This window comes from Apodemus sylvaticus, chromosome 12 (genome assembly GCF_947179515.1).
Source record: "Apodemus sylvaticus chromosome 12, mApoSyl1.1, whole genome shotgun sequence".
Taxonomy (NCBI): Eukaryota; Metazoa; Chordata; class Mammalia; order Rodentia; family Muridae; genus Apodemus; species Apodemus sylvaticus.
The window spans coordinates 70,505,716-70,518,497 of NC_067483.1; positions in this window are offsets into that span (position 1 = coordinate 70,505,716).

The window sequence follows — 12,782 nt, forward strand, 5'->3', positions numbered from 1 at the left end:
ATACATAAATATATAATGCATAGTTATATATCATTAAATAAGTATGATTATTATTTAATGATATATAATTAAATGGTATATTTGCATCTTTTCATTAAAATTTATTTAAAACTACAGCTAAGTAATTGTGCCTTGGATTTGTCACTCTCACATTAAAGGAAGTTTTCCAAGTAGCCACACTTCTGGGAATGTGGAACTTTGGCAGGGAAGAGATTAGAAGTATTGAATTTATATTTAGACATGGTGAGTCTTAGGATAACTTATTGAATTTAAAATCTTATAATGGAAAATAGAAATAGAGAGGGCCATCTATAAATAATGATGCAATATACTCTATTGCATTATATTTTATAGTAATATTTGAGGAGTTCTGCAAAGAAATTCAAGATTCTTCTCGGGCAGTCTTCAAATAGAAAACATCTGTAGTGGTCCCAGGGCTCTGTCATCAAGTTATTTTTAAAGACTCATATGATACATAGGACTAAAAGACAATGTATAATAACTTTTCTGGACTTTCCCATTACCAAATTTCAAAAGTAGACCAAAATCCTATTTAATAAAAACAAGCAACAAAACAACCCTTCATACATATAATCAACTATAGTGCTTAGGATATATAATATAGGCTAATGCTTACACTCATATTTTTATGGCATTGGATGAAATGGAGACTTCAGAGAATGCTCTGATGCAACTGAGAAACATAAAATCTGGGGACAGAGGAGTCAGTGAGCAGAAGGCACAGGGTCCCTGCCCTCAAGGAGCTTTGAGGCGAAACAGACTGGCAGACAAAGTATAGGATATATGAGAACTTTATGTGCTAAAAAGCAAAACAAGATCTGGAGTCGGTGGGAGAGATTTAGGTAGAATGGAGGGGTAGGTGGAGTCTGCAGTCTTAAGTCATGTGCACAACAAGTAGGTGTCTTAGTGAGTAAGCAAAACCTCCAGGAAGGAAGGGCAGGTGTAAAGAGACTGGCACTTTTTCTTGTTGTTGTTTAATCTTTATTAGATTATTTTATTTATTTACATTCCAAAACTTGCCTCCCTTCCTGGTCCCCCTCCTCCACCTCTGAGAGGGTGCTCCCCCCCACCCTCCCACTCTCACCTCATCCCTACCAGCATCCATCCCTCTTCATTGGAGCATCAGGTTTCCACAGGATAAAGTGTATCCTCTCCCACTGAGGCCATATAAGGCAGTCCTCTGCTACACACGTGCCCTAGGCCAGTCCATGTATGCTCCTTGGTTTTTGGCCTAGTCTCTGGGAGCTCTGAGGGGTCCGGGTTAGTTGGCACTATTGTTCTTCTTATGCGGTTGCAATTCCCTTCAACTCTTTAGTCCTTCCTCTAAGTCGTCCATATTGGTGCTGGACCTCGATCCAAAGGCTGGCTGTATTTATCTGCATTTATCTTAGCTACCAGTAGACCCTCTCCAAGGACATCCATGCCAGGCTCCTGTCTGCATGCTCAATATGGCCTCAGTAGTAGTGTCAGGGTTTGGTATCCATGCCTGGGATGGATCCCAAGTTGGGCTGATCACTGTGTAGCCTTTCTTTCAGGCTCTGCTCCATTTTTGTCCCTGCATTTTCTTTAGACAAGGAACAATTCTGGGTTAAGAATTTTGGAGATGGGTGGGTGGGGGCCCTGCCTCAACTGAGGTCCATGTCTATCTACTGGAGGTGGTCTCTTCTAGTTCCATCTCCCCACTGTTGGGCATTTTGGTTAATTTTATCCCCGTTGAGTCCTGGTAGCCTCTCACATCCCAGGTCTCTGGGACTTTCTAGAGGTTCCCCTGTCCCCTAACCCCCATTGATGCACATTTCTATTCCTTCTCCTGGCCCTCTGGGCACTCCTCCTGTCTCTCTCCATACTTGATCCTGCACCTCCTTTTCACCTCTCCCCTCCCCTGTCTCACCCAGTTTCTTCCCTCCCTCTGTCCATGCTGCTGAGACCACTGCAAATGGAAGAAGAGTGGAGTATTAGAAAAGGAAGTGGGAAAGAATACTTCTCTATTGTTACAAATGAAAGAGGAGGTCCCTGAAGACTGTGCAGAGGAAGGGCGTTATGTAAGCTGTCATTATACTGCTGTTTGGAGAATAACCTGAAGTTCTAATATACAAATACATGGCCAACTTAAAAGGTGATTGTGTAGTAAGAATTTTCATTTCCTTAAAGAACACATAAATATTGCAGGAACATGTTTTTGAGAATTCTCTGTTTAGCTCTGTTCCTTATTTATTTATTTATTTATTTATTTATTTATAACTCCAGAATTTATTCCCCTCCCTGTCCTTTGACTGTTCCAGATCCTATACCTCCTCCCAGCACCTCTGTCTCCATGCAGATGTCCCCACCCCTACCCCCATCCCATCAGACCTCTAAACTCCCCAGAGCATCCAGTCTCTTGAGGGTTAGGTGCATCTTCTCTGACTAAACCCAGACCTGGCAGCCCTCTGCTGTATATGTGTTGGGGGCCTCATAACAACTGGCCTATGCTGCCTGGTTGGTATTCCTATCTCCAAGAGATCTCTGGGGTCCAGGTTTATTGAGACTGCTGGTCCTCCTACAGGGTGGCTCTCCTCCTCAGCTTCTTCCAGATTTCCCTTAATTCAACCACAATGGTCAGCAGCTTCTGTCCATTGGTTGGGTGCAAATCTCTGCATCTGACTCTTTCAGCTGCTTGTTGGGTCTTTCGGAGGGCAGTCATGTTAGGTCCCTTTTTGTGAGTGCTCCATAGCCTCAGTAACAGTGTCAGGTCTTGGGGCCTCCTCTTGAGCTGGATCCCACTTTGGGCCTGTCACTGGACCTTCTTTTCCTCAGGCTCCTCTCCATTTCTATTCCTGCAGTTCTTTCAGACAGGAACAATTATGGGTCAGATTTGTGACTTGGGATAGCAACCCCATCCCTCACTTTATGCCCTGTCTTTCTGCTAGAGGTGGGCTCTACAAGTTCCCTTTCCCAAATTTAGAGCATTTCATCTAAGGTCCCTCTCTTTGAGTCCTGAGAGTCTCTCAACTTTTAGGTCTCTGGTATATTCTGCAGGGACCCCCAACCTCCTACCTCCTGAGGTTGCATGTTTCCATTCTTTCCTTGGCCCTCAGTGATTTCAGTCCTTTCCTCCCCCACCTCTCCTCACCCCCAGTCCGTCACTTTTCCCTCCCAGGTCCCTTGCTCCTCCCTTGTGGTTGATTTCTTCTCCTTCCCAAGTAGGATTGAGGCATCTTCACTTGGGCCCTTCAGTTTGTTGACTTTTTGAGTTCTGTGGGTATTCAGGTTATATGATTCTCTGGAGTCTAACTTCTTGACTTCTTTGTATATATTGGGTATTAGCCCTCTATTGGATTTAGGATTGGTAAAGATCTTTTCCCAATCTGTTGGTTGCCGTTTTGTTCTATTGACAGTGTCATTTGCCTTACAGAAGCTTTGCAATTTTATGAGGTCCCATTTGTCAATTCTTGATCTTGGAATACATAGGTAGAGAATAAATGATAATTAAAGGCAAATCCAGAGCTGTAAGTAAAGGTATTGCTTAGATTTAGAAAATGGCACATCAGAGGCTGGTGAGATGGCTTCAGAGATAAAGGTGCTTCTTGCTGAGCCTAATGATACAATTTCATTCCTTGGGAGGAGAGAGGAGAGGACTGACTTACACACACAAAGACACACACACAAAGACACACACACACACACACACACACACACACACACGTGCACAAAATATTTAAAAAATGAAAAGAAAGAAATGATACATCAAACATTTGTTCTTTGACGTGCTGAAATGCTATAAATTATGCTGCCCTGGATTCCAGACTCTCCTGGCTTAGACTTAATCCCCTAGCACCACCCAAATTCAGGGACATGCTCTTTTTAGAATCTCCTTGCCTGAAGAGAAGGAGGGCCATTGTCTTAAGTCCTCACTTAGGATTCTCAAGAACAGCCAGAGGTGGTTAACCATTGGGGAAGAAAGGAACTCAAAGTCTGCATGCCTACAACCTCTGTCCAGATGTTTTTGCTTCTATGGACAGCTAGCGCTGAGGCTCTGACAGTAAGACAAACTTCTTCCTGACCTTTTTCCCAGTCATCATCATGTGGTCTATCCTTACCTCCTCTAGGCTAACCTACGCCCTCTTATCTATAATTCAAAGCATTTAGAGGTGGTGCATATTTTTTGTATGAGTCCTGTGTTGTAAAGTATCAGTGTGTATGAATACTACACACCCCATCCCACACCACTCCTGTTAATCTGCCTACTTTCAGATCATTTCAGCAAATGTTTGAGATACAGAGGCAAATTTTTCCTTTCTTCTGTAGATCACTGTAGACTTTGACACTCTAGCTGTTCTATCTCGGACCTGAAAGATCTTCCAGGTGACCTATACTGAGAGACTCAAATCTTTATTGTTTCAAGGCACCAGATTTCCATGTGTTTTTTTAATACAACAAAGTGTATCTGATACAGTTGCCCAGGCTGTTTACTTGTGCTCTAATATCTGGGAAGCAAAAATTGTTTGACTTTCAACAGGGGGGATGGTACTATTGAGTCTACAGGTCAAGGGTGAATTCTTGTGACCCATTATCTCATCCTTGTGCTTTTATATCCAAGAAAAGCAAGCTTCATCATGGAAACTTCCCATTGCCTTTGGGAGGTAATGTAATCCTACTTGGACCCTGAGAGAAGCCATTGCGTGAAGTCACTCAGAACTCAAGTACTTGTGGACACCATCGCTTCTGTCTATGCTCCAGCTATTCATGCAGGTCTCTAAGAGATCCTTTAGTGTATGTAATGGGAAAAAGACTTGGCTTTCATTAATTAAATCAGTGAATTCCCTACTTCACAATGGAGAAAAGCAATTGGTTATCAGGTTTCTTTCCAGGTGCATTCTCACTCAGTGTTGGGAACGCCAGTCGCCATTTCTTGACACGACACTCCCATTACTCGTTAAGTACTTGGGGAGGATATTTTTCTTCCCTTTATTTTCAGTCCATTTATATTTCTTGGGAAATTCTTTTCTGTTTCTGATTCATTTACACTTACACATTGCAATGTTCTTAAGAATTGTTTCCAGTGAGCCTTAGAGACATAAGTCCATTTCCTAAAAGGTTAACTTCTGGATCCTGTCTTTCCAAAAACAACATACTCACTAGGAGAAGGTGACTGTATCCCCTGAGAAACTTCTAATTTTTTGAATGGGACTCAGACAGCCCTAATTGACCTTGAATATCTATGTCATTGAGGTTAGTCTTCAACTCATGATCTTCTTGCTTCCACCTCCCAAGTTCTTGGAGTATGGTCTTGTGCTGCCTTTCCTAACTGTCTTGGGGAAAACCTGGAATACAGCCTTTTCTATCAAGTAAGACTCAATAGACTAATTTGTTTTAATGATTTTTATTTATCATAGAACTAAATGAAGGCAAGTTGGATATCCTGGTGACTCTAAGTAGCAAGGGATAACAAGTGCATCTTGGAAATGAAGACAGAATCTAGGCCTAGGAGGATGTATAAATCACCTCACATTAGTGAGTGCTCTGTCAGGAGCTGCTCTCATTATTCCTGTGAATAAGCCCTGTGGCTAAGCATAGCCTTATGGGTGGGAGTCAGTACATTATTTAGTTAAGAGTGAATAATAGACTCAATATAATAAAAACATGTAGAGAAAAGGACTCAGTGATCTCTGAGATGTATTCTAAGTGTTTTTTTTTTCTGATTGAATCTGTCTACCTACCCTTGCATTGTCCCATTGTCCTCTTGTGAAAGGCTGATTAATTTTGATTAACTGATTAACGTTGCTCCCTCTTTTATATTGGTTCCCCACTCTCCCTTTCTATCCACATGCAAACTTTCACACAAAGACCTATCTTTAACGTTCTGTTTCCCTGTCACTGTATCTCCTCACCTTCGACTGAGATTCTAGGAATATTAAATGATGCATCATCCCCAGTGAGGCTTTACTAATCAATTACTGAACACTTCAAATAACCACATTTCACATTTCCTAGCCATTTAAAACTTTTCTTGCTAAGATTTCTCATGGATCTCCATAATCTATATGTCCAGAGGAGGCAGAGCAAATTACACGGCATATCAGCCTGGTTCAGAACTATTGCACTGGGTACCAAGGACACATCTTCTTATGAAGTTCATTGCCTTTCTACAGCTTCCTAAGATATAATTCTCATTTTTCTGTCTTCTCTGATCATTCATTATCTCTCTGCTAGCTCTTAAACACTCACTTTTCTTGGGCACTTATCTTTTGCAATGCCCTGGAAATGAGAAGCTGTCATAGGACAGCGGGTCCCCATCCTACCACACAAGAACAACAGTATCTGCTCTCTTTTCTCCAAATAATTCTGACAAGGAGGAAGGAAACTGCCATCATATAGACAAAATGTGGATGTGTTTGGATTCTCTACTAGAAAGCCGTGGTTCAAATTCAATTATGTCATTTGCTAGTTTATTTTGGGGTGAAATATGAACATCTCTCTGTCTCATGTTGATTTTTAAACTTTATTTATTCCATGGCAATTTCATATATTTATACAATATGTTAAAATAAAATACTACTACTACCACCACCTCTTTCCCTCTTCCTTCTCCTTCTTTATAACCCACTAAGACCGAGTATTGTTGCCTATATTCCTGTATGCTAATGGATATAGGGTACCATCCACTAGTGCATGGTCAACTTACCATGGACCACATTGCTAAAGAAAACTGACTCTCCTTCTCTAGTGACCATAAACTGCAACTAGCCACTGATCTCGGTGTGGAAGGCTCACAGTCCCCTTCCTTAGACATTCTGGAGTGGTGACTAATTTGATATAGTACAAGTTCTGTGTTCACAACCACAAGTGCTGTGAGTTCATGAATACAACAGTCCCATCATGTCCAGAAGACATTACTTTGCAGCAATATTTCCATTTCCTGATATCTCACACTTATGATATTTCAGTAACCTCTTTTAGAATGTTCCCTGAGCCTTGGTAGAGAGGGAAGTGTGATACAGATATCCCATTTAAGGCTGAGCATGCCATAGTCATTTATTCTTCACATTTTGACCATTTAGGAGTTTTCACTTTGTATATTATTTGCCTTTCAGTGTTATTATAAGGATTGCATGATTTGGATAAGGATTCATCTATGTCCTTTAAAATCATTAGCCTAAAGCACATGCCTAATATGTCAGCTATTAGTGAACACAGATTCTCCTTCCCAGAGCCTGAGAGGTTGGAACACCCATCATTGCTACCTGTGTATTCAGCATCCCCATTGGGACAGGGTGAAACAGATGTCTCTTCATTGTTGTTGCCATTTGTCTTTTTTTATTGAAAAATAGATTTCAGTAAATATACTATGTTCTTTCATGGTTTTCCCTCCCCAACTTTTCCCATGTCCTCCCTACTTCCCCACCCAAACAAGTGTTTTTCTTTCTCTCTCATTGGAAAACAAACATGCATCTAAATCATAATAAAATACAATTAAAAACAAACAAACCAGACTAGGACAAAACAAACAAGAGAGCAAAATAAAAGGCATATGAAACATATAGATGCTGAAATGCACACATTTGCTCACACAAAATTATCCCTTAACTAGAGTACATTTCTGGGAGCATTATCTTTAAGTTTGAAGATATAGAAAGAAAAAGAATACAACTTATTTGATATGGAGACCAGAAAACTGTCAAGTAAACATGTCAGAAAAGAACAGCATCTGACATCAGGATGCTATGGTTTTAAGTAAAGTTTCTGCAGAGAAGTTGATTTGGTGCCCAACTAGAGCCTTTATTCCTACTGATAAGTGCTCACGGTACTGGAAGGTATTCTTCATGCAACAAGAGGAGAAAAGTAGCCACAAAACCACCTACAAATCCTTTGATCTCCAATGGTGACCTGCCTACAAGATATGCTGGAGTAACAGTGGCACAAACAGTCCGATTGAACTTAAGGTCAAGTACATGCGATGGAACCCATACCTGACACTGATCGGGTTGTCAAGAATCTGAGATTAAGTAGGCCATGGATCTACTAGAAAACCAAATACTGTTGTTTTGATGAAAGAGCATAGTAATACAATGATTCCTAATACAGTCGGCTGTATCAACATCTTGCTCAGCCATCATTAGAGCCTTACCCTGCAACAGATGGGAACAAATACAGAGACCCACAGCTGAACAATGTGGGTAGAATGAGAGAATTTGGAACACTCAATATTAAATGGATGCACCATTTAGTCCACCTTCCCTCGGGGCTCAGGAAATTATGTGGAAAAGGAGGCAGAAAGATTGGCAAAAAGAGCCAAGGAAATTGTGTCTTCCAACTACAACAGGACTATTTCATTTAGGAACTCACAAAAACTATGGAAGCATGCATAAGGACTGCGCAGGTCTGTTGTGTAACATTTTCCTCCACTATGAAAACATTTCATTCTGTATGGGACATCTTTAAGAAGGGAGGTAAGGAATTTAAACTAGCTTCAAGAAGTCCCTGAAACTGATCAGATAGATCCACTAAGCCTTCCCTACCCAAACAATAAAAGCTAAGAGTCCCTCTCAGACAAGTCAAGCTGTAAAGAAGATTCTGAGATTAGCCAAGATGCCTGGGAGATGTTTAGACCAACTGTGGCACCTGGAAAGGGCACTCTCCAATCTGTTGAGCTATCTGCAGATTGGGCAATAGGCTCCAAGTTCCCAGCTTTTATCAGTTGTCATCCATACTAGGATAGGCTTTGGCAATGTAGCTGTCTTTGAGTTATTTCTGTAAGTAACCTCTCACTCATATTTTTGTAAGTAACACCAATAAAACTCAATGGTTAACTTAGTTGAACTTGGGTAGAATTTGTACTTTTGTCTGTTGTGGTATCTCTATTTGGAGTGTGTAGATGTGTGTCTTGCAGGTTTCCAAGAAACTTTGTCACATAACAAATTCTAAACCACGTGGGATCCCAGATCTGATCCATAAATAAGTATCTTATCTCCAGCTGATAACTGTTTCTAAAGGAAAAATTAATTTCTCCAAGGAGTCTCACTGGGTATACAAACCCCAGAAGAGCAGGCCTCATTCTCAGCAGTAGATGGCCAACACAAAACAAACTCAAAGATATTTTGGGGTTTTTTTTTTAATCTCACACTGCTTCTTTAGCTATTTTTTTTTAGTTTTATTGTCTTTGTAAATTATGGTTTTCATTTTGTGTTTTATATTGTGTATCTGTGTGTTTGCGTACCTGTGTGTATACATTTATCACGCTCCTTTGTTGTTTCCGTTGTTTGTTAGTTTGTTCATTTTGTCTTATTATGTTTGTTTGTGACTGTGATCAGAATATATTGTATGAAAAATTTTATTTTCAATAATTTTATTTCAGAAAAAGGTTAAGTTTCTGTAAGGATAACCATTTTCAAATTCCAGTCCACAGACCAGACAATTCCAGCTGAAATATACATTAACATAGTTATTAAGAGAATTTATTTTATCTATAAAATGAGCCAGTACCAGAAATAAATTTTACATGATCATTCTACTTCAACGACTATGAACACATAAAAATTATTTTATCAAAGGGTTAAATCCAACTATCTCTGAGCACCCCTTACTGCTTTAAGAAACACCTCATTGAGAACACAGTGATGTTTGTAAAGTGATCTTTGTAAAGTGAGGAGAAAGCATGGCTTTTAGATATAGCAGGTGTTTTAATATTGTTGTTTTAATATAATGGTGTCAATTTGGTAAAATGATAACACACAGGCACACACAGCTCTCTGAGAGTTCAGAGGCTAAAAGGAGAATTTCTTATTGTGTGGAGGGGTGAAGGACTCTGCTGTATGTGATATTTAAGCTATAGCCTATAGGATGAGTACTTTGAAGCCAGCAATAACTATGACTCAAGGAAACCCAAGAAACTATGTGTGCTGCACCTGCAGAGGATATTATATCTGAGCACTTTAAAAATAAAATAGTCATCATAAGAAGAGAGTGTGGAGATAACTATTCTCATACATTTAACTGTGCTCAGGCTTTGAGTAAGGGTTCCTGCAGGTACCCCTGTGGCAAGATATGGGACCAGGAAAGAAGAGAGAGGCTTTGGAAGGCAGCTGCTCAAGATGGCTGTGGTCGCTAGGACACCTGGGCTCATGTTCACTCACTCACCTCTTTGAAGGCAGGGTTCTTGGCTTGGTGAGTTCAATCAGATGGATTTCTAGCAAGGATCACAAATTACCTGGAAAAGAAGCCCAAGCCATCTCTCTCCTTTTCTTTTTTAAATAGAGATATTATTTATTTACATTTCAAATGATTTCCCCTTTTCTGGTTCCCCAATCAACCCATAAGTCCCCCCAAAGTCCCATAAGTCATCTTCCTTCCCCCTGTTCCTCAATCAACCACCTCCTGCTTCCCTGTCCTGTTATTCTCCTACACTGCAGCATTGAGCCTTTCCAGGACCAAGGGCCTCTCCTCCCTTTGATGTCCAATAAGGCCATCCTCTGCTGCCTATCCAAGCCATCTCTTTACCAATAGGCATATCCTGTCGTGCAATCTATCACTGAGAACCACTCTGGGAATATCTTCAGGACTCATACAAATCTGAACCATACCAAAGTTTTTCCTGAGGTGCTATATCCTCTATATTGTGCATAGTTCTTCTGATATATCAAGACTTGGATTGTTAAACTAGGAAGATAGTATAGTGTGTGTTTTCAGTCATGGAAGCAAACCCTCACTTGCTAGATAGCTGTTATTCTCACTGTGACATACTATGAGACTGAATGATACAAGTCAGGCCACTGTAGTCTTTGATTATCCAGAGCCTCTGTAGTGCAAAATCATTAACAATTTATTGTATACACAAAGATTTGCAAGATTTCATATGAATGCTCAATATAGGGAAAACCTGCTGCTGATTATTCACAGAGTATTCATAGCATCACCCATAAAATATGCTTGACCAAAATCAGAATTACAAGCAGGCACAGAAGAATGCAGCGTGTATATAGGCATGCAAGGACCAGGAGAGTAGATGTGTGGGCATAGTGTTAGGAATATCCTATACAGAACCTCTAAAATCAATCACTCAGCAGTGCACACAAAATTGTGGGCATTTATAGCTACAATCATTTATTTTTCTTCCTTTAATTTACTAAGGAGAAAACCAGAGCCCAGAGAGGTCAAGTACCTTGCTAAAATAATTATGCAGAAGGCAGTTCAATGGTCCCCAGAAGTCACCAGTTGAGTTTCTTTCTGTTCACCTCAAAAGCAATTATGATCACAAATGCAAAGTATATCCTTTTGAGATTTTAAAAATTGAGAAAAAGAAAGATGTTGATGTAGAGGATAGCTGGAGCAAGAGCTGGATGTGGCTCCTGGGTTAGTGGTAAACAGAGTCATTCTCCATCAATCTTCAAAGGAAGACTCTTCATCAGAGTCAATTTTCCAGAGTTTGTTTTTTTTTTTTTTTTTTTTTTTTTTTTTTTTGTGAGCAAGTATTTCATCAGTGAGTCCTAGAATCACCCATCTAGTTCCCCAGGTCTTCTTTTCAATGGTTTCTCATGCCCAATGTGATCCCTGTTAATGATCACATCAATGAGTCCATGTTGAATGACAGTAGCATTGGCTAGTTTTTGAGGTCTCTTTGGAGATATCTGAAGATGCCATTAATTTGCCTTAAAATTGTGGAAATAATATGTTACTTGAGTGTCTTGACTACCCAGAGAAACATCCAAAATAAGCACTTTCTTTCTGGGCACCCTTCTTCAATGCCTGTCCATTTCTTTTACTGCCATGAACCAAGTTTTCACCTGGAAGGAGCTGGGGAGCCAAAGGACATTTCAAGGTCACGTTCAAACTCATATTTCAATCGGCCTGTTTTCCTTGAAATATCTCAGCAGCTAAACTGAAGACTTGTTTGGGGAATTAAAAGTTGAAGCCATTATTCAAAACATAGTCTCCTAAAGGTAAATAGTTGGTCAGACGGGCCTTTACAAGTTTGTGAACACCTTTTGATTCTTCCTCATCATGGAAACTGTTGACAGATCACCAATAGCTTATGCTCTAAGATCAAGAATTGACAAATGGGACCTCATAAAATTACAAAGTTTCTGTAAGGCAAAGGACACCATCAAAAGGACAAATCGGCAACCAACAAATTGGGAAAAGATCTTTACCAACCCTACATCAGATAGAGGGCTAATATCCAATATATACAAAGAACTCAAGAAGTTGGACCCCAGAAAACCAAATAACCCTTTTTAAAAAAATAAGAATTTTCACCTGAAGAACTTCGGATGGCGGAGAAGTATCTTTTAAAAAAATGCTCAACTTCATTAGTTATTGGGGAAATGCAAATCAAAACAACCCTGAGATTTCACCTTATACCAGTCAGAATGGCTAAGATTAAAAATTCAGGAGACAGCAGGTGTTGGTGAGGATGTGGAGAAAGAGGAACACTCCTCCCTGCTGGTGGGGTTGCAAATTGGTACAACCACTCTGGAAATCAGTCTGGCGGTTCCTCAGAAAACTGGGCACCTCACTTCCAGAAGATCCTGCTATACCACTCCTGGGCATATACCCAGAGGATTCCCCAGCATGTAATAAGGATACATGCTCCACTATGTTCATAGCAGCCCTATTAATAATAGCCAGAAGCTGGAAAGAACCCAGGTATCTCTCAACAGAAGAATGCATGCAAAAAATGTGGTATATCTACACAATGGAGTACTACTCAGCCATTAGAAACAATGAATTCATGAAATTCTTAGGCAAATGGATGGAGCTGTAGAACATCATACTAAGTGAGGTAA